General features: G+C 48.7%; 1 long non-coding RNA gene across 1 annotated transcript; it reads left to right on the plus strand.

Moving 5' to 3' along the window:
* The first annotated feature begins 1,326 nt into the window (after positions 1-1,326).
* Positions 1,327-2,211, plus strand: LOC127910068 (uncharacterized). The gene is made up of 3 exons (XR_008073848.1): positions 1,327-1,361; positions 1,625-1,690; positions 2,083-2,211. It is a non-coding gene; the product is annotated as an uncharacterized LOC127910068 (long non-coding RNA).
* The last annotated feature ends 16,384 nt before the right edge of the window (positions 2,212-18,595 follow it).

Consider the following 18,595-nt stretch of genomic DNA (forward strand, 5'->3'; position numbering starts at 1 on the left):
GTTATCTGGGGTTACAGGGCACCCTGTCTTTCCCCCTGTCTTTCCCCGTCTGTACTCACCTCTACCAAGGTAGCGTTATCTGGGGTTACAGGGCACCCTGTCTTTCCCCTGGTCTGTACTCACCTCTACCAAGGTAGCGTTATCTGGGGTTACAGGGCACCCTGTCTTTCCCCCTCACCAAGGTAGCGTTATCTGGGGTTACAGGGCACCCTGTCTTTCCCCGGTCTGTACTCACCTCTACCAAGGTAGCGTTATCTGGGGTTACAGGGCACCCTGTCTTTCCCCGGTCTGTACTCACCTCTACCAAGGTAGCGTTATCTGGGGTTACAGGGCACCCTGTCTTTCCCCCGGTCTGTACTCACCTCTACCAAGGTAGCGTTATCTGGGGTTACAGGGCACCCTGTCTTTCCCCCGGTCTGTACTCACCAAGGTAGCGTTATCTGGGGTTACAGGGCACCCTGTCTTTCCCCCCGTCTGTACTCACCAAGGCAGCGTTATCTGGGGTTACAGGGCACCCTGTCTTTCCCCCGGTCTGTACTCACCTCTACCAAGGCAGCGTTATCTGGGGTTACAGGGCACCCTGTCTTTCCCCTGGTCTGTACTCACCTCTACCAAGGTAGCGTTCAGTTGGTCCTCTGCCGCTGACCAAGCGTTCCGGGACCTCAAACATTGCTTCACCACTACTCCTATATTGGTTCATCCTGGCCCCTCCCATCAGTTTGTGGTGAAGGTCGATGCTTCGGATGTCAGACTGGGGACTGTCATGTCCCAACGTTCTGCCCTGGACCTTAAGCTGCATCCCTGCTCCTTCTTCTCCTACAACCTCAATGCCACGAAGAGGAACTATGATGTGGGGAATCGAGAGCTTCTCATGGAGAAGATGGTGTTGCAAGAATGGAGGCACTGGCTAGAAGGGGCGGGATCATCGATTCATTGTGTGGACTGACTACAAAAATCTGAGGTATCACCGTACTGGCAAGCGCCTCAACTCCAGGCAAGCGAGATGGGCCTTGCTGTTCACCCGGTTCAACTTCTCCATCTCCTACCGGCCAGGGTCCAAGAACGTCAAGCCAGACGCCATGTCCCTGGGCAGTACCGTAGGGCCAGGTTTTCCTCTCTGTCCCTGGGCAGTACCGTAGGGCCAGGTTTTCCTCTCTGTCCCTGGGCAGTACCGTAGGGCCAGGTTTTCTACAACAAGCATTGAGGGCCCTTCTAAGGATAGGACCCTTTTTTTAAATTTTCACATGCATATTCTTGACACCATTTGAAATAAGTTTTTGGGAAATGTGAAGTTAATGTAGGATAATATAACACATTAGGCCGGCAGGGTAGCCTAGTGGTTAGAGTGTAGAGGCGGCAGGGTAGCCTAGTGGTTAGAGTGTAGAGGCGGCAGGGTGGCCTAGTGGTTAGAGTGTAGAGGAGGCAGCGTAGCCTAGTGGTTAGAGTGTAGAGGCGGCAGCGTAGCCTAGTGGTTAGAGTGTAGAGGCGGCAGGGTAGCCTAGTGGTTAGAGTGTAGGCAGGGTAGCCTAGTGGTTAGAGTGTAGAGGCGGGTTAGAGTGTAGAGGCAGGGTAGCCTAGTGGTTAGAGTGTAGAGGCGGCAGGGTAGCCTAGTGGTTAGAGGCAGGTAGCCTAGTGGTTAGAGTGTAGAGGAGGCAGGGTAGCCTAGTGGTTAGAGTGTAGAGGCGGCAGGGTAGCCTAGTGGTTAGAGTGTAGAGGTGGCAGGGTAGCCTAGTGGTTAGAGGCAGGTAGCCTAGTGGTTAGAGTGCCTAGAGGGTAGCGGGTAGCAGGGTTAGCCTAGTGGTTAGAGTGTAGAGGCGGCAGGGTAGCCTAGTGGTTAGAGGCAGGTAGCCTAGTGGTTAGAGTGTAGAGAGTGTAGAGGCGGCAGGGTAGCCTAGTGGTTAGAGTGTAGAGGAGGCAGGGTAGCCTAGTTGTTAGAGTGTAGAGGAGGCAGGGTAGCCTAGTGATTAGAGTGTAGAGGCGGCAGGGTAGCCTAGTGATTAGAGTGTAGAGGAGGCAGGGTAGCCTAGTGGTTAGAGTGTAGAGGAGGCAGGTAGCCTAGTGGTTAGAGTGTAGAGGAGGCAGGTAGCCTAGTGGTTAGAGTGTAGAGGCGGCAGGGTAGCCTAGTGGTTAGAGTGTAGAGGCGGCAGGGTAGCCTAGTGGTTAGAGTGTTGGACTAGTAACCGGAAGGTTGCAAGTGCAAACCCCTGAGCTGACAAGGTACAAATCTGTCGTTCTTCCCCTGAACAGGCAGTTAACCCACTGTTCCTAGACCAGTTAACCCACTGTTCCTAGGCTGTCATTGAAAATAAGAATGTGTTCTTAACTGACTTGCCTTGTAAAATAAAGGTAAAATAAAAAATTAGATCTGGATGAAGACAATGTAATCAAAAAGCATTTATATTGTTTTATTATTTTTGTTCCTTTGTCTTTGAAATACAAGAATGTGGCCAGTTTTAAGGACACTGATCATTTACATAAAACATAGAGGTTTACTTCAGAAATACTGTCTTATGTAACCATATCAAACGTTAACATACTAATTTCAGTGTTTTGGAATTTAATATACTATTTTACTTCTAGTCTAGGAGATCAGGTTGGCACACGGAACGTGACACAAGTTGTTTTACCCTGGTGCACCATTACGTATAGTCTGTGAGATCAGGTTGCACCATAACGTCTAGTCAATGAGATCAGGTTGCACCATTACGTCTAGTCTGTGAGATCAGGTTGGCACACGGAACGTGACACGAGTTGTTTTACCCTGGTGCACCATTACGTCTAGTCTATGAGATCAGGTTGGCACACGGAATGTGACACGAGTTGTTTTACCCTGGTGCACCATTACGTCTAGTCTAGGAGATCAGGTTGGCACACGGAACGTGACACGAGTTGTTTTACCCTAGTGCACCATTACGTCTAGTCTAGGAGATCAGGTTGGCACACGGAATGTGACACAAGTTGTTTTACCCTGGTGCACCATTACGTCTAGTCTATGAGATCAGGTTGCACCATTACGTCTAGTCAATGAGATCAGGTTGCACCATTACGTCTAGTCTGTGAGATCAGGTTGCACCATTACGTCTAGTCTGTGAGATCAGGTTGCACCATTATGTCTAGTCTGTGAGATCAGGTTGCACCATTACGTCTAGTCTGTGAGATCAGGTTGCACCATTACGTCTAGTCTGTGAGATCAGGTTGCACCATTATGTCTAGTCTGTGAGATCAGGTTGCACCATTATGTCTAGTCTGTGAGATCAGGTTGCACCATTACGTCTAGTCTGTGAGATCAGGTTGCACCATGTGCAGCCCCTTTATTTTGCATGGCGACTTTGTGTGAACGCACTGAAAAGTAACTTGACACTGTCGATCAGCACAATTTAGATTAAAAGCGTGAAATATCCAGGTTGCCAGATTAGTGACCCAGAAAACACCGGTTTAATTTTCTCTCGTTTTGCCTGGAGGGAAACAACTGAGTTGGTCTGTGTTTATCTATTATATAAGAAATCTACTTCGGAGGCATCTATCAGAACAATAACAGGCTATCTGGAGGTTTCATTGATCATTTTCTCATTTCAGATAGGCCTGGTTTGGGTAGCTACTGTCTGAAGAGAGCTGGAACATCACCCTGCCTTCAGTAAGTGACTAAAGTACCGTTGAAATTGGTGATGGGGCCCAATTTTGGGGGGCTCTTGCATTGGAATTACGTTATAAATACAAAAGTATGTGGACACCCATTCAAATGAGTGGATTTGGATATTTCAGCTACACCTGTTGACCGACAGGTGTGTAAAACCGAAAACACACTGCCATGCTATCTCCATAGACAAACATTGACAGTAGAATGGCACCGTCAACGTGGCACCGTCATAGGATGCCACCCTTCCAACAAGTCAGTTCGTCACATTTCTGTCCTGCTCGAGCTGCCCCAGTTAATTGTGTTAAGTGCTGTTATTGTGAAGTGGAAACGTCTAGGAGCAACAACGGCTCAGCCGCTAAATGGTAGACCACACTTGTTCACAGAACGGGACCGCAGAGTGATGAAGCGTGTAAAAATTGCTTGTCCTCAGTTGCAAAACTCACTACAGATTCTAAACAGACTCTGGAAGCAACGTCAGCACAAAAACTGTTCATCGGGAGCTTCATGAAATGGGTTTCCGTGGCCGAGTAGCCGCACACCAGCCTAAGATCACCATGCGCAATGCCAACAGTCGGCTGAAGTGCTGTGAAGCCCCCATTGGATTCTGGGGAAGTGGAAACGCGTTCTCATGAGTGATGAATCACACTTCACCATCTGGGACGAATCTGAGTTTTGCGGAAGCCAGGAGAATGTTACCGGCCCGAGTGCTAACTGTACATTTTGGTGAAGGAGGAATAATGGTCTTGGGCTGTTTTTTTTGGTTCGGGCTATTGGCCCCCTTAGTTCCAGTTTGTCGAGATGGTGTGGAAGAACTTGACTGGCCTGCACAGAGCCCTGAGCTCAACCCCATCCAACACCTTTGGGTTGAATAGGAACACCGACTGCTAGGCCTAATCGCCCAACATCAACGCCGGACTCTTGTGGATGAATGGAATCAAATCAACACAGCAATGTTCCAACATCTAGTGGAAAGCCTTCCCAGAAGAGTGGAGGCTGTTATAGCAGCAATGTTCCAACATCTAGTGGAAAGCCTTCCCAGAAGACTGGAGGCTGTTATAGCAGCAATGTTCCAACATCTAGTGGAAAGCCTTCCCAGAAGAGTGGAGGCTGTTATAGCAGCAATGTTCCAACATCTAGTGGAAAGCCTTCCCAGAAGAGTGGAGGCTGTTATAGCAGCAATGTTCCTACATCTAGTGGAAAGCCTTCCCAGAAGAGTGGAGGCTGTTATAGCAGCAATGTTCCAACATCTAGTGGAAAGCCTTCCCAGAAGAGTGGAGGCTGTTATAGCAGCAATGTTCCAACATCTAGTGGAAAGCCTTCCCAGAAGAGTGGAGGCTGTTATAGCAGCAATGTTCCTACATCTAGTGGAAAGCCTTCCCAGAAGAGTGGAGGCTGTTATAGCAGCAATGTTCCAACATCTAGTGGAAAGCCTTCCCAGAAGAGTGGAGGCTGTTATAGCAGCAATGTTCCTACATCTAGTGGAAAGCCTTCCCAGAAGAGTGGAGGCTGTTATAGCAGCAATGTTCCAACATCTAGTGGAAAGCCTTCCCAGAAGAGTGGAGGCTGTTATAGCAGCAATGTTCCAACATCTAGTGGAAAGCCTTCCCAGAAGAGTGGAGGCTGTTATAGCAGCAATGTTCCTACATCTAGTGGAAAGCCTTCCCAGAAGAGTGGAGGCTGTTATAGCAGCAATGTTCCAACATCTTGTGGAAAGCCTTCCCAGAAGAGTGGAGGCTGTTATAGCAGCAATGTTCCAACATCTAGTGGAAAGCCTTCCCAGAAGAGTGGAGGCTGTTATAGCAGCAATGTTCCAACATCTAGTGGAAAGCCTTCCCAGAAGAGTGGAGGCTGTTATAGCAGCAATGTTCCAACATCTAGTGGAAAGCCTTCCCAGAAGAGTGGAGGCTGTTATAGCAGCAATGTTCCAACATCTAGTGGAAAGCCTTCCCAGAAGAGTGGAGGCTGTTATAGCAGCAATGTTCCAACATCTAGTGGAAAGCCTTCCCAGAAGAGTGGAGGCTGTTATAGCAGCAATGTTCCAACATCTAGTGGAAAGCCTTCCCAAAAGGGTGGAGGCTGTTATAGCAGCAATGTTCCAACATCTAGTGGAAAGCCTTCCTAAAAGAGTGGAGGCTGTTATAGCAGCAATGTTCCAACATCTAGTGGAAAGCCTTCCCAGAAGAGTGGAGGCTGTTATAGCAGCAATGTTCCTACATCTAGTGGAAAGCCTTCCCAGAAGAGTGGAGGCTGTTATAGCAGCAATGTTCCTACATCTAGGGAAAGCCTTCCCAGAAGAGTGGAGGCTGTTATAGCAGCAATGTTCCAACATCTAGTGGAAAGCCTTCCCAGAAGAGTGGAGGCTGTTATAGCAGCAATGTTCCAACATCTAGTGGTAAAGCCTTCCCAGAAGAGTGGAGGCTGTTATAGCAGCAATGTTCCAACATCTAGTGGAAAGCCTTCCCAGAAGAGTGGAGGCTGTTATAGCAGCAATGTTCCAACATCTAGTGGAAAGCCTTCCCAGAAGAGTGGAGGCTGTTATAGCAGCAATGTTCCAACATCTAGTGGAAAGCCTTCCCAGAAGAGTGGAGGCTGTTATAGCAGCAATGTTCCAACATCTAGTGGAAAGCCTTCCCAGAAGGGTGGAGGCTGTTATAGCAGCAATGTTCCAACATCTAGTGGAAAGCCTTCCTAAAGAGTGGAGGCTGTTATAGCAGCAATGTTCCAACATCTAGTGGAAAGCCTTCCCAGAAGAGTGGAGGCTGTTATAGCAGCAATGTTCCAACATCTAGTGGAAAGCCTTCCCAGAAGAGTGGAGGCTGTTATAGCAGCAATGTTCCTACATCTAGTGGAAAGCCTTCCCAGAAGAGTGGAGGCTGTTATAGCAGCAATGTTCCAACATCTAGTGGAAAGCCTTCCCAGAAGAGTGGAGGCTGTTATAGCAGCGAACTTAATATTAATGCCTGTGATTTTGGAATGAGATGTTCGACGAGTAGGTGTCCACATACTTTTCGTCTAGGATATATTGAATTCTGCTTATGTCACGCTGTACTGCAATAAACATAAAGTCCCAACGCTGAGACCCCGAGACCATTGATTGAGTGCTTTTTAAGTGACAGGTTGGCGCAGATAATCTATAGCCTATCTCCTCTGTGCTGTATCAGCACAATGGACGGCGCCCTACGCACTAAAGCAAGGCCGTTTTGGTAATGAATAAAGGCTACTAGATAGACAAGGTAATTCACCTATTACAAACAGCCGATGTGAATGCAGCCGTACACACTGCTGTCGTGTGTGTGTGTGTGTGTGTGTGTGTGTGTGTGTGTGTGTGTGTGTGTGTGTGTGTGTGTGTGTGTGTGTGTGTGTGTGTGTGTGTAATGTGTGTGCGTGTGTGTGTGCGTATGCGCGTGTGTGTGTGTGTGTGTGTGTGTGTGTGTGTGTGTGTGTGTGAGTGTGTAATAATGTGTGTAACTGTGTAACTGTGTGTGTAGTGTGTGTGGAACAGTGTGTGTGTGGTGTGTGTGTGTGTGTGTAACTGTGTGTGTAACTGTGTGTGTGTGTGTGTGTGTGTGTGTGTGTGTGTGTGTGTGTGTGTGTGTGTGTGTGTGTGTGTGTGTGTGTGTGTGTGTGTGTGTGTGTGTGTAACTGTGTGTGCGTATGTGACTGTGTGTGTGTGTAACTGTGCGTTTGGGTGTAACTGTGTGTGTGTGTAACTGTGTGTGTGTAACTGTGTGTGTGTAACTGTGTGTGTGTGTAACTGTGCGTGTAACTGTGTGTGTGTGTGTGTGTGTGTGTGTGTGTGTGTGTGTGTGTGTGTGTGTGTGTGTGTGTGTGTGTGTGTGTGTGTGTGTGTGTGTGTGTGTGTGTGTAACTGTGCGTTTGGGTGTAACTGTGTGTGTGTAACTGTGTGTGTGTAACTGTGTGTGTGTAACTGTGTGTGTGTAACTGTGTAACTGTGTGTTTCATGTGTGTGTGTGTGTGTGTGTGTGTGTGTGTGTGTGTGTGTGTGTGTGTGTGTGTGTGTGTGTGTGTGTGTGTAACTGTGTGTGCGTGTGTGACTGTGTGTGTGTGTGTGTGTGTAACTGTGTGTTTCATTACAGTAGGATGGGGTTATCAGCATATTGTACTAGAGGCCTGTCAATACAACTCCTCACGTTAGTGTTCAGCTGAACACACAAGGTCGATCCAGTGGTTACACACACACACACACACACACACACACACACACACACACACACACACACACACACACACACACACACACACACACACACACACACACACACACACACACACACACACACACACACACACACACGTGTCCAACATTAACTGTTTCATCACTGAGAAGTAAATACCAGACGTAGAAGGGGGTTTGAGTCGACAGAGAGGGCCGCCTCGCTTCTAGTCTTTAGGAAACTTTGCATAATAAAAAATAAAAAATGTATAAAAAAATACAAATGTAAGCCAAGAAAATGTTCTGAGTTTGAACATAGAAATGTAATCTTATTTCATTCCTTAACTTAGTTTTGTGTGCATTACTCATGTCACATGAGGGGGGTTTACATCAGATAACTGACAAACAGAACAGGCAGGTCCCGAACTGGAGGGTCCCTATATGATGTCTCAGAATGCATGGTTTTAGAGTTTTTAAGAAATTTGCAAGGAGGTAAGGGGACAAGGGTAGTAGGGGAGAGGGAGGAACGGGAAAAGTAATGCATTGGGACAGAGATGGAAGGAAGGAAAAGCTGAAGCTAGTGGGAGGGAGGGAGGGAGGGAGGGAGGGAGGGAGGGAGGAGGGAGGGAGGGAGGGAGGGAGGGAGGGAGGGAGGAGGGAGGGAGGGAGGGAGGGGAGGGAGGGAGGGAGGAGGGGGAGGGAGGGAGGAGAGAGAGAGGGAGAGAGAGAGGATGGGAGGGAGGGAGGGAGGGAGGGAGGGAGGGAGGGAGGGAGGGAGAAGAGAATGGGAGGGAGGGAGGGAGACAGAGGGAGAGAGGGAGGGATGGAGGGAGGGGAGGGAGGAGGGAGGGAGGGAGGGAGGGAGGGAAGGAGGGAGGGAGGGAGGGAGAGAGGGAGGAGGAGGGAGGGAGGGAGGGGAGGGAGGGAGGGAGGGAGGGGGAAAGAGAGAGGGAATAGGGAGGGAAGGAGGGAGGGAGGGAGGGAGGGAGGGAGGGAGGGAGGGGAGGGAGGAGGGAGAGAGAGAGGGATGGTTTAATAGGGAGGGAGGGAGGGAGGGAGGGAGGGATGGAGGGAGGGAGGAGAGGGAGAGAGAGAGAGAGAGGGAGGGAGGGAGGGAGGGAGGGAGGGGAGGGAGGGAGGAGGGAGGGACGGAGGGATGAGGAGTAGGGAAAAAGGGACCAAGGATGGGTCGTCTCCTTGAGACCGAGGTATCGGAGAAGTGAAGAATGGCTGATCAAAGCCAGACAGAGGGAGGGAACAGAGGATGACAGAGAGATGGAGTTTTAATAGAGGTGAAGGAGGTGGAGACGATGGTTTAATAGAGGAGGAGGAGGGGGAGACGATGGTTTAATAGAGGTGAAGGAGGTGGAGACGATGGTTTAATAGAGTTGGAGGAGGGGGAGACGATGGTTTAATAGAGGTGAAGGAGGAGGAGACGATGGTTTAATAGAGGTGAAGGAGGAGGAGACGATGGTTTAATAGAGGAGGAGGAGGGGAGACGATGGTTTAATAGAGGAGGAGGAGGGGGAGACGATGGTTTAATAGAGGTGAAGGAGGGGAGACGATGGTTTAATAGAGGTGAAGGAGGAGGAGACGATGGTTTAATAGAGGTGAAGGAGGAGGAGACGATGGTTTAATAGAGGTGAAGGAGGGGAGACGATGGTTTAATAGAGTTGAAGGAGGGGGAGACGATGGTTTAATAGAGGTGGAGGAGGGGGAGACGATGGTTTAATAGAGTTGAAGGAGGGGAGACGATGGTTTAATAGAGGTGAAGGAGGAGGAGACGATGGTTTAATAGAGGAGGAGGAGGGGGAGACGATGGTTTAATAGAGGAGGAGGAGGGGGAGACGATGGTTTAATAGAGGTGAAGGAGGGGAGACGATGGTTTAATAGAGGTGAAGGAGGAGGAGACGATGGTTTAATAGAGGAGGAGGAGGAGGAGACGATGGTTTAATAGAGGAGGAGGAGGGGAGACGATGGTTTAATAGAGGTGAAGGAGGAGGAGACGATGGTTTAATAGAGGTGGAGGAGGGGAGACGATGGTTTAATAGAGGAGGAGGAGGGGGAGACGATGGTTTAATAGAGGAGGAGGAGGAGACGATGGTTTAATAGAGGAGGAGGTGGAGACGATGGTTTAATAGAGGTGAAGGAGGGGGAGACGATGGTTTAATAGAGTTGAAGGAGGGGGAGACGATGGTTTAATAGAGGTGAAGGAGGAGGAGACGATGGTTTAATAGAGGTGAAGGAGGTGGAGACGATGGTTTAATAGAGGAGGAGGAGGGAGACGATGGTTTAATAGAGGAGGAGGGGGAGACGATGGTTTAATAGAGTTGAAGGAGGAGGAGACGATGGTTTAATAGAGGAGGAGGTGGAGACGATGGTTTAATAGAGGTGAAGGAGGTGGAGACGATGGTTTAATAGAGGTGAAGGAGGTGGAGACGATGGTTTAATAGAGGTGAAGGAGGTGGAGACGATGGTTTAATAGAGGTGAAGGAGGGGAGACGATGGTTTAATAGAGTTGAAGGAGGGGGAGACGATGGTTTAATAGAGGGAGGAGGGGGAGACGATGGTTTAATAGAGGTGAAGGAGGTGGAGACGATGGTTTAATAGAGGTGAAGGAGGGGGAGACGATGGTTTAATAGAGGTGGAGGAGGGGAGACGATGGTTTAATAGAGGAGAAGGAGGAGGAGACGATGGTTTAATAGAGGTGAAGGAGGAGGAGACGATGGTTTAATAGAGGTGAAGGAGGAGGAGACGATGGTTTAATAGAGGTGAAGGAGGAGGAGACGATGGTTTAATAGAGGAGGAGGGGGAGACGATGGTTTAATAGAGGTGAAGGAGGGGGAGACGATGGTTTAATAGAGGAAGGAGGGGGAGACGATGGTTTAATAGAGTGAAGGGAGGTGGAGACGATGGTTTAATAGAGGAGGAGGGGGAGACGATGGTTTAATAGAGGTGAAGGAGGAGGAGACGATGGTTTAATAGAGGTGAAGGAGGAGGAGACGATGGTTTAATAGAGGAGGAGGAGGGGGAGACGATGGTTTAATAGAGGTGAAGGAGGATGGGAGACGATGGTTTAATAGAGGTGAAGGAGGAGGAGACGATGGTTTAATATAGGAGGAGGGGGAGACGATGGTTTAATAGAGGAGGAGGAGGAGACGATGGTTTAATAGAGGAGGAGGAGGGGAGACGATGGTTTAATAGAGGTGAAGGAGGAGGAGACGATGGTTTAATAGAGGTGAAGGAGGAGGAGACGATGGTTTAATAGAGGAGGAGGAGGGGGAGACGATGGTTTAATAGAGGAGGAGGAGGGGGAGACGATGGTTTAATAGAGGTGAAGGAGGAGGAGACGATGGTTTAATAGAGGTGAAGGAGGAGGAGACGATGGTTTAACAGAGGAGGAGGGGAGACGATGGTTTAATAGAGGTGAAGGAGGGGAGACGATGGTTTAATAGAGGAGGAGGAGACGATGGTTTAATAGGAGGAAGGAGGAGAGACGATGGTTTAATAGAGGTGAAGGAGGGGAGACGATGGTTTAATAGAGGAGGAGGGGGAGACGATGGTTTAATAGAGGAGGGAAGATGGTGGAGACGATGGTTTAATAGAGGAGGAGGAGGTGGAGACGATGGTTTAATAGAGGTGAAGGAGGGGAGACGATGGTTTAATAGAGAGTGAGAGGAGGGGAGAGACGATGGTTTAATAGAGGAGAGGAGGAGACGATGGTTTAATAGAGTTGTGAGGAGGAGACGATGGTTTAATAGAGGTGAAGGAGGTGGGGGAGACGATGGTTTAATAGAGGTGAGGAGGAGATGAATAGAGTGGAAGGGGGAGACGATGGTTTAATAGGAGGTGAAGGAGGTTTAATAGAGAAGGAGGTGGAGACGATGGTTTAATAGAGGTGAAGGAGGTGGAGACGATGGTTTAATAGAGGTGAAGGAGGTGGAGACGATGGTTTAATAGAGGAAGGAGGGGAGACGATGGTTTAATAGAGGTGAAGGAGGGGAGACGATGGTTTAATAGAGGTGAAGGAGGTGGAGGGGGAGACGATGGTTTAATAGAGGTGAAGGAGGGGGAGACGATGGCCTAATAGAGGGAGTTGGTTTAATAGGAGGAGGGAGACGATGGTTTAATAGAGGAGGGGAGACGATGGTTTAATAGAGGTGAAGGAGGGGAGACGATGGTTTAATAGAGGTGAAGGAGGGGGAGACGATGGTTTAATAGAGGAGGAGGAGGGGAGACGATGGTTTAATAGAGGAGGGAGACGATGGAATAGGTGGAGACGATGGTTTAATAGAGGAGGTGAAGGAGGGGGAGACGATGGTTTAATAGAGGTGAAGGAGGAGGGAGACGATGGTTTAATAGAGGTGAAGGAGGTGGAGACGATGGTTTAATAGAGGTGAAGGAGGATGGGGGAGACGATGGTTTAATAGAGGAGGAGGAGGAGACGGAGACGATGGTTTAATAGAGGAAAGGAGGGGGAGACGATGGTTTAATAGAGGTGAAGGAGGGGGAGACGATGGTTTAATAGAGTTGAGGAGAAGACGATGGTTTAATAGAGAGGAGAGACGATGGTTTAATAGAGGAGTGAAGGAGGTGGAGACGATGGTTTAATAGAGGAGGAGACGGAATAGACGATGGTTTAATAGAGGAGGAGGAGGGGAGACGATGGTTTAATAGAGGAGAAGGAGGGGAGACGATGGTTTAATAGAGTTGAAGGAGGGGGAGACGATGGTTTAATAGAGGAGGGTTTAATAGAGAAGGAGGGGAGACGATGGTTTAATAGAGGAGGAGGGGGAGACGATGGTTTAATAGAGGAGGAGGAGGGGAGACGATGGTTTAATAGAGGTGAAGGAGGTGGAGACGATGGTTTAATAGAGACGATGGTTTAATAGAGTGAAGGAGGAGAGAGATGGTTTAATAGAGTTGAGGAGGGAGACGATGGTTTAATAGAGGAGGAGGAGGAGAGACGATGGTTTAATAGAGGAGGAGGAGGGGGAGACGATGGTTTAATAGAGGTGAAGGAGGTGGAGACGATGGTTTAATAGAGGTGAAGGAGGGGAGACGATGGTTTAATAGAGGAGAAGGAGGGGAGACGATGGTTTAATAGAGGTGAAGGAGGGGAGACGATGGAGGGAGGAGGGGAGACGATGGTTTAATAGAGTTGGAGGATGGTTTAATAGGGAAGAGGGGAGACGATGGTTTAATAGAGTTGGAGAGGAGACGATGGTTTAATAGGTGAAGAGGTGGAGACGATGGTTTAATAGAGGAAGGAGGGGAGACGATGGTTTAATAGATAGAAGGAGGTGGTTTAATAGAGGTGAGGAGGTGGAGACGATGGTTTAATAGAGGTGAAGGAGGGGGAGACGATGGTTTAATAGAGTTGAAGGAGGGGGAGACGATGGTTTAATAGAGGAGGAGGGGAGACGATGGTTTAATAGAGTTGAAGGAGGGGGAGACGATGAAGGAGGGGTTTAATAGAGGAAGGAGGGGGAGACGATGGTTTAATAGAGGTGAAGGAGGGGGGACGATGGTTTAATAGAGTTGAAGGAGGGGAGACGATGGTTTAATAGAGGAGACGATGGTTTAATAGAGGAGGAGGGGAGACGATGGTTTTAATAGAGGAGGAGGAGGGGAGACGATGGTTTAATAGAGGTGAAGGAGGGGAGACGATGGTTTAATAGAGGAGGAAGGAGGAGACGATGGTTTAATAGAGCCGAAGGAGGGGAGACGATGGTTTAATAGAGGGAAGGAGGAGGAGACGATGGTTTAATAGAGGAGGAGGGAGACGATGGTTTAATAGAGGAATGAGTTTACGATGGTTTAATAGAGGAGAAGGAGGGGGAGACGATGGTTTAATAGAGGTGAAGGAGGGGAGACGATGGTTTAATAGAGGTGAAGGAGGTGGAGACGATGGTTTAATAGAGGAGGAGGGGAGACGATGGTTTAATAGAGGAGGAGACGGGTTTAATAGAGGTGAAGGAGGTGGAGACGATGGTTTAATAGAGGTGAGGAGGGAGACGATGGTTTAATAGAGGTGAAGGAGGTGGAGACGATGGTTTAATAGAGTTGAAGGAGGGGGAGACGATGGTTTAATAGAGGAGGAGGAGGAGACGATGGTTTAATAGAGGAGGAGGAGGGGGAGACGATGGTTTAATAGAGGAGGAGGAGGGAGACGATGGTTTAATAGAGGAAGGAGGGGAGACGATGGTTTAATAGAGGTGGAGGAGGAGACGATGGTTTAATAGAGGAGGAGGAGGAGACGATGGTTTAATAGAGGAAGGAGGGGGAGACGATGGTTTAATAGAGGTGAAGGAGGAGGAGACGATGGTTTAATAGAGGAGGAGGGGGAGACGATGGTTTAATAGAGTTGAAGGAGGAGGAGACGATGGTTTAATAGAGTTGAAGGAGGGAGACGATGGTTTAATAGAGGAGGAGGAGGAGACGATGGTTTAATAGAGGAGGAGGGGAGACTATGAATAGAGGAGACGATGGTTTAATAGGGGAGAGGAGACGATGGTTTAATAGAGTGAAGGAGGGGAGACGATGGTTTAATAGAGGAGGAGGAGGAGACGATGGTTTAATAGAGGTGAAGGAGGATGGTTTAATAGAGGTGAAGGAGGGGAGACGATGGTTTAATAGAGGAGGAGGATGAGACGATGGTTTAATAGAGGTGAAGGAGGGGAGACGATGGTTTAATAGAGTTGGAGGAGGATGAGACGATGGTTTAATAGAGTGAAGGAGGGGAGACGATGGTTTAATAGAGGAGGAGGAGGGAGACGATGGTTTAATAGAGGTGAAGGAGGTGGAGACGATGGTTTAATAGAGGTGAAGGAGGTGGAGACGATGGTTTAATAGAGGAGGAGGGGAGACGATGGTTTAATAGATGAAGGAGGAGGAGACGATGGTTTAATAGAGTTGAAGGAGGGGAGACGATGGTTTAATAGAGGAGAAGGAGGGGAGACGATGGTTTAATAGAGGTGAAGGAGGTGGAGACGATGGTTTAATAGAGGAAGGAGGGGAGACGATGGTTTAATAGAGGAGGAGGAGGAGACGATGGTTTAATAGAGTGAAGGAGGGGAGACGATGGTTTAATAGAGGTGAAGGAGGTGGAGACGATGGTTTAATAGAGGTGAAGGAGGTGGAGACGATGGTTTAATAGAGGTGAAGGAGGGGGAGACGATGGTTTAATAGAAGTGAAGGAGGGGGAGACGATGGTTTAATAGAGGTGAAGGAGGAGGGAGACGATGGTTTAATAGAGGAGGAGGAGGAGACGATGGTTTAATAGAGGTGAAGGAGGAGGAGACGATGGTTTAATAGAGGTGAAGGAGGTGGAGACGATGGTTTAATAGAGGAGGAGGGGGAGACGATGGTTTAATAGAGGTGAAGGAGGGGAGACGATGGTTTAATAGAGGAAGGAGGAGACGATGGTTTAATAGAGTGAAGGGGGAGACGATGGTTTTAATAATAGAGGAATAGGAGGAGGAGACGACGATGGTTTAATAGAGGTGGAGGAGGGGAGACGATGGTTTAATAGAGGTGAAGGAGGGGGAGACGATGGTTTAATAGAGGAGGAGGAGGGGGAGACGATGGTTTAATAGAGGTGAAGGAGGTGGAGACGATGGTTTAATAGAGGTGAAGGAGGTGGAGACGATGGTTTAATAGAGGTGAAGGAGGTGGAGACGATGGTTTAATAGAGGTGAAGGAGGGGAGACGATGGTTTAATAGAGGTGAAGGAGGTGGAGACGATGGTTTAATAGAGGTGAAGGAGGGGAGACGATGGTTTAATAGAGATGATGGTGGAGACGATGGAGGAGGGAGGGGAGACGATGGTTTAATAGAGGTGAAGGAGGGGAGACGATGGTTTAATAGAGGAGGAGGAGGGGAGACGATGGTTTAATAGAGTGAAGGAGGGGGAGACGATGGTTTAATAGAGCAGAAGGAGGTGGAGACGATGGTTTAAGAGAGAGGAGGAGGAGGAGGTTTAAAGGGAGGAGGAGGAGTTGAAGGAGGAGAAGGAGGAGGTGAGGATGGTTTAAGAGATAGAGGTGAAGGAGGGGAGACGAGGTTTAATAGGGAACAGAGGAGGATGGACGTGGTTTGGAGATGAAGAGGGAGGACGATGGTTTAATAGGAGGAGAAGGAGGTGAGGTGGAAGAAGAGGAGAAGGGTTTAATAGAGAGGAAGGAGGAGGAGACGATGGTTTAATAGAGGTGAAGGAGGAGGAGACGATGGTTTAATAGAGAGGTGAAGGAGGAGGTGGAGACGATGGTTTAATAGAGATGAGGAGGGGAGACGATGGTTTAATAGAGTGAAGGAGGAGGAGAGATGGTTTAATAGAGAAGGAGGGAGGATGGTGAGAAATGGTTTAATAGAGGAAGGAGGAGGAGACGATGGTTTAATAGAGTGAAGGAGGGAGACGATGGTTTAATAGAGGAAGGAGGGGAGACGATGGTTTTAATAGAGGTGAAGGAGGATGGAGACGATGGTTTAATAGAGGTGAAGGAGGGGAGACGATGGTTTAATAGAGGTGAAGGAGGGGAGACGATGGTTTAATAGAGGAAGGAGGAGATGGTTTAATAGGGGGAGGGGAGACGATGGTTTAATAGAGGTGAAGGAGGGGAGACGATGGTTTAATAGAGGAGAAGGAGGTGGAGACGATGGTTTAATAGAGGAGGAGGGGGAGACGATGGTTTAATAGAGGTGAAGGAGGTGGAGACGATGGTTTAATAGAGGTGAAGAGGGGAGACGATGGTTTAATAGAGGAGGAGGGGAGACGATGGTTTAATAGAGGAAGGAGGGGGAGACGATGGTTTAATAGAGCTAGGAGGTGATGGTTTAATAGAGGAGGAGGGAGACGATGGTTTAATAGAGGTGAAGGAGGGGAGACGATGGTTTAATAGAGGTGAAGGAGGGGGAGACGATGGTTTAATAGAGGTGAAGGAGGGGAGACGATGGTTTAATAGAGGTGAAGGAGGAGGAGACGATGGTTTAATAGAGGAGGTGGAGGGTGAAGGAGGGGAGACGATGGTTTAATAGAGGTGAAGGAGGGGGAGACGATGGTTTAATAGAGGTGAAGGAGGTGGAGACGATGGTTTAATAGAGGTGAAGGAGGGGGAGACGATGGTTTAATAGAGGAAGGAGGGGAGACGATGGTTTAATAGAGGGAAGGAGGGGGAGACGATGGTTTAATAGAGGTGAAGGAGGGGGAGACGATGGTTTAATAGAGGTGAAGGAGGGGAGACGATGGTTTAATAGAGGTGAAGGAGGGGGAGACGATGGTTTAATAGAGTGAAGGAGGGAGACGATGGTTTAATAGAGGTGAAGGAGGGGAGACGATGGTTTAATAGAGGTGAAGGAGGGGGAGACGATGGTTTAATAGAGTTGGAGGAGGGGGAGACGATGGTTTAATAGAGGTGAAGGAGGGGGAGACGATGGTTTAATAGAGTTGAGGAGGACGATGGTTTAATAGAGGTGAGGAGGAGGAGACGATGGTTTAATAGATGGTTTAATAGGGGGAGACGGGTTTAATAGGAAGGAGGTGGAGACGATGGTTTAATAGAGGTGAAGGAGGTGGAGACGATGGTTTAATAGAGGTGAAGGAGGGGGAGACGATGGTTTAATAGAGGTGAAGGAGGGGGAGACGATGGTTTAATAGAGGTGAAGGAGGGGGAGACGATGGTTTAATAGAGGAGGAGGAGGAGACGATGGTTTAATAGAGGAGGAGGAGGAGGAGGGGGAGACGATGGTTTAATAGAGGAGGAGGGGGAGACGATGGTTTAATAGAGGTGAAGGAGGTGGAGACGATGGTTTAATAGAGGAGGAGGGGGAGACGATGGTTTAATAGAGGTGAAGGAGGGGGAGACGATGGTTTAATAGAGGAGGAGGGGGAGACGATGGTTTAATAGAGGAGGAGGAGGGGGAGACGATGGTTTAATAGAGGAGGAGGGGGAGACGATGGTTTAATAGAGGTGAAGGAGGATGAGACGATGGTTTAATAGAGGTGAAGGAGGAGGAGACGATGGTTTAATAGAGGAGGAGGGGGAGACGATGGTTTAATAGAGGTGGAGGGGGAGGGGGAGTGAGAGGAGAGACGATGGTTTAATAGAGGAGGAGGAGGTGGAGACGATGGTTTAATAGAGGAGGAGGAGGGGAGACAATGGTTTAATAGAGGTGAAGGAGGTGGAGACGATGGTTTAATAGAGTTTGGTTTAATAGAGGAGGAGGGGGAGACGATGGTTTAATAGAGGTGAAGGAGGGGAGACGATGGTTTAATAGAGGGAGAAGGAGGTTTAATAGGAGACGATGGTTTAATAGAGGTGAAGGAGGGGAGACGATGGTTTAATAGGAGGTGAAGGAGGGGGACGATGGTTTAATAGAGGTGAAGGAGGGAGACGATGGTTTAATAGAGGTGAAGGAGGTGGAGACGATGGTTTAATAGAGGAGGAGGGGGAGACGATGGTTTAATAGAGGAGGAGGGGAGACGATGGTTTAATAGAGCAGAAGGAGGTGGAGACGATGGTTTAATAGAGGTGAAGGAAGACGATGGTTTAATAGAGGAGGAGGGGAGACGATGGTTTAATAGAGGTGAAGGAGGTGGAGACGATGGTTTAATAGAGGAAGGAGGGGGAGACGATGGTTTAATAGAGGAGAGGAGGAGGGAGACGATGGTTTAATAGGAGGAGGGGGAGACGATGGTTTAATAGAGGAAGGAGGGGGAGACGATGGTTTAATAGAGGAGGAGGGGGAGAGGAGGAGACGGTTTAATAGAGGAAGGAGGTGACGAG

This window comes from Oncorhynchus keta, chromosome 20, assembly GCF_023373465.1.
Source record: "Oncorhynchus keta strain PuntledgeMale-10-30-2019 chromosome 20, Oket_V2, whole genome shotgun sequence".
NCBI lineage: Eukaryota > Metazoa > Chordata > Actinopteri > Salmoniformes > Salmonidae > Oncorhynchus > Oncorhynchus keta.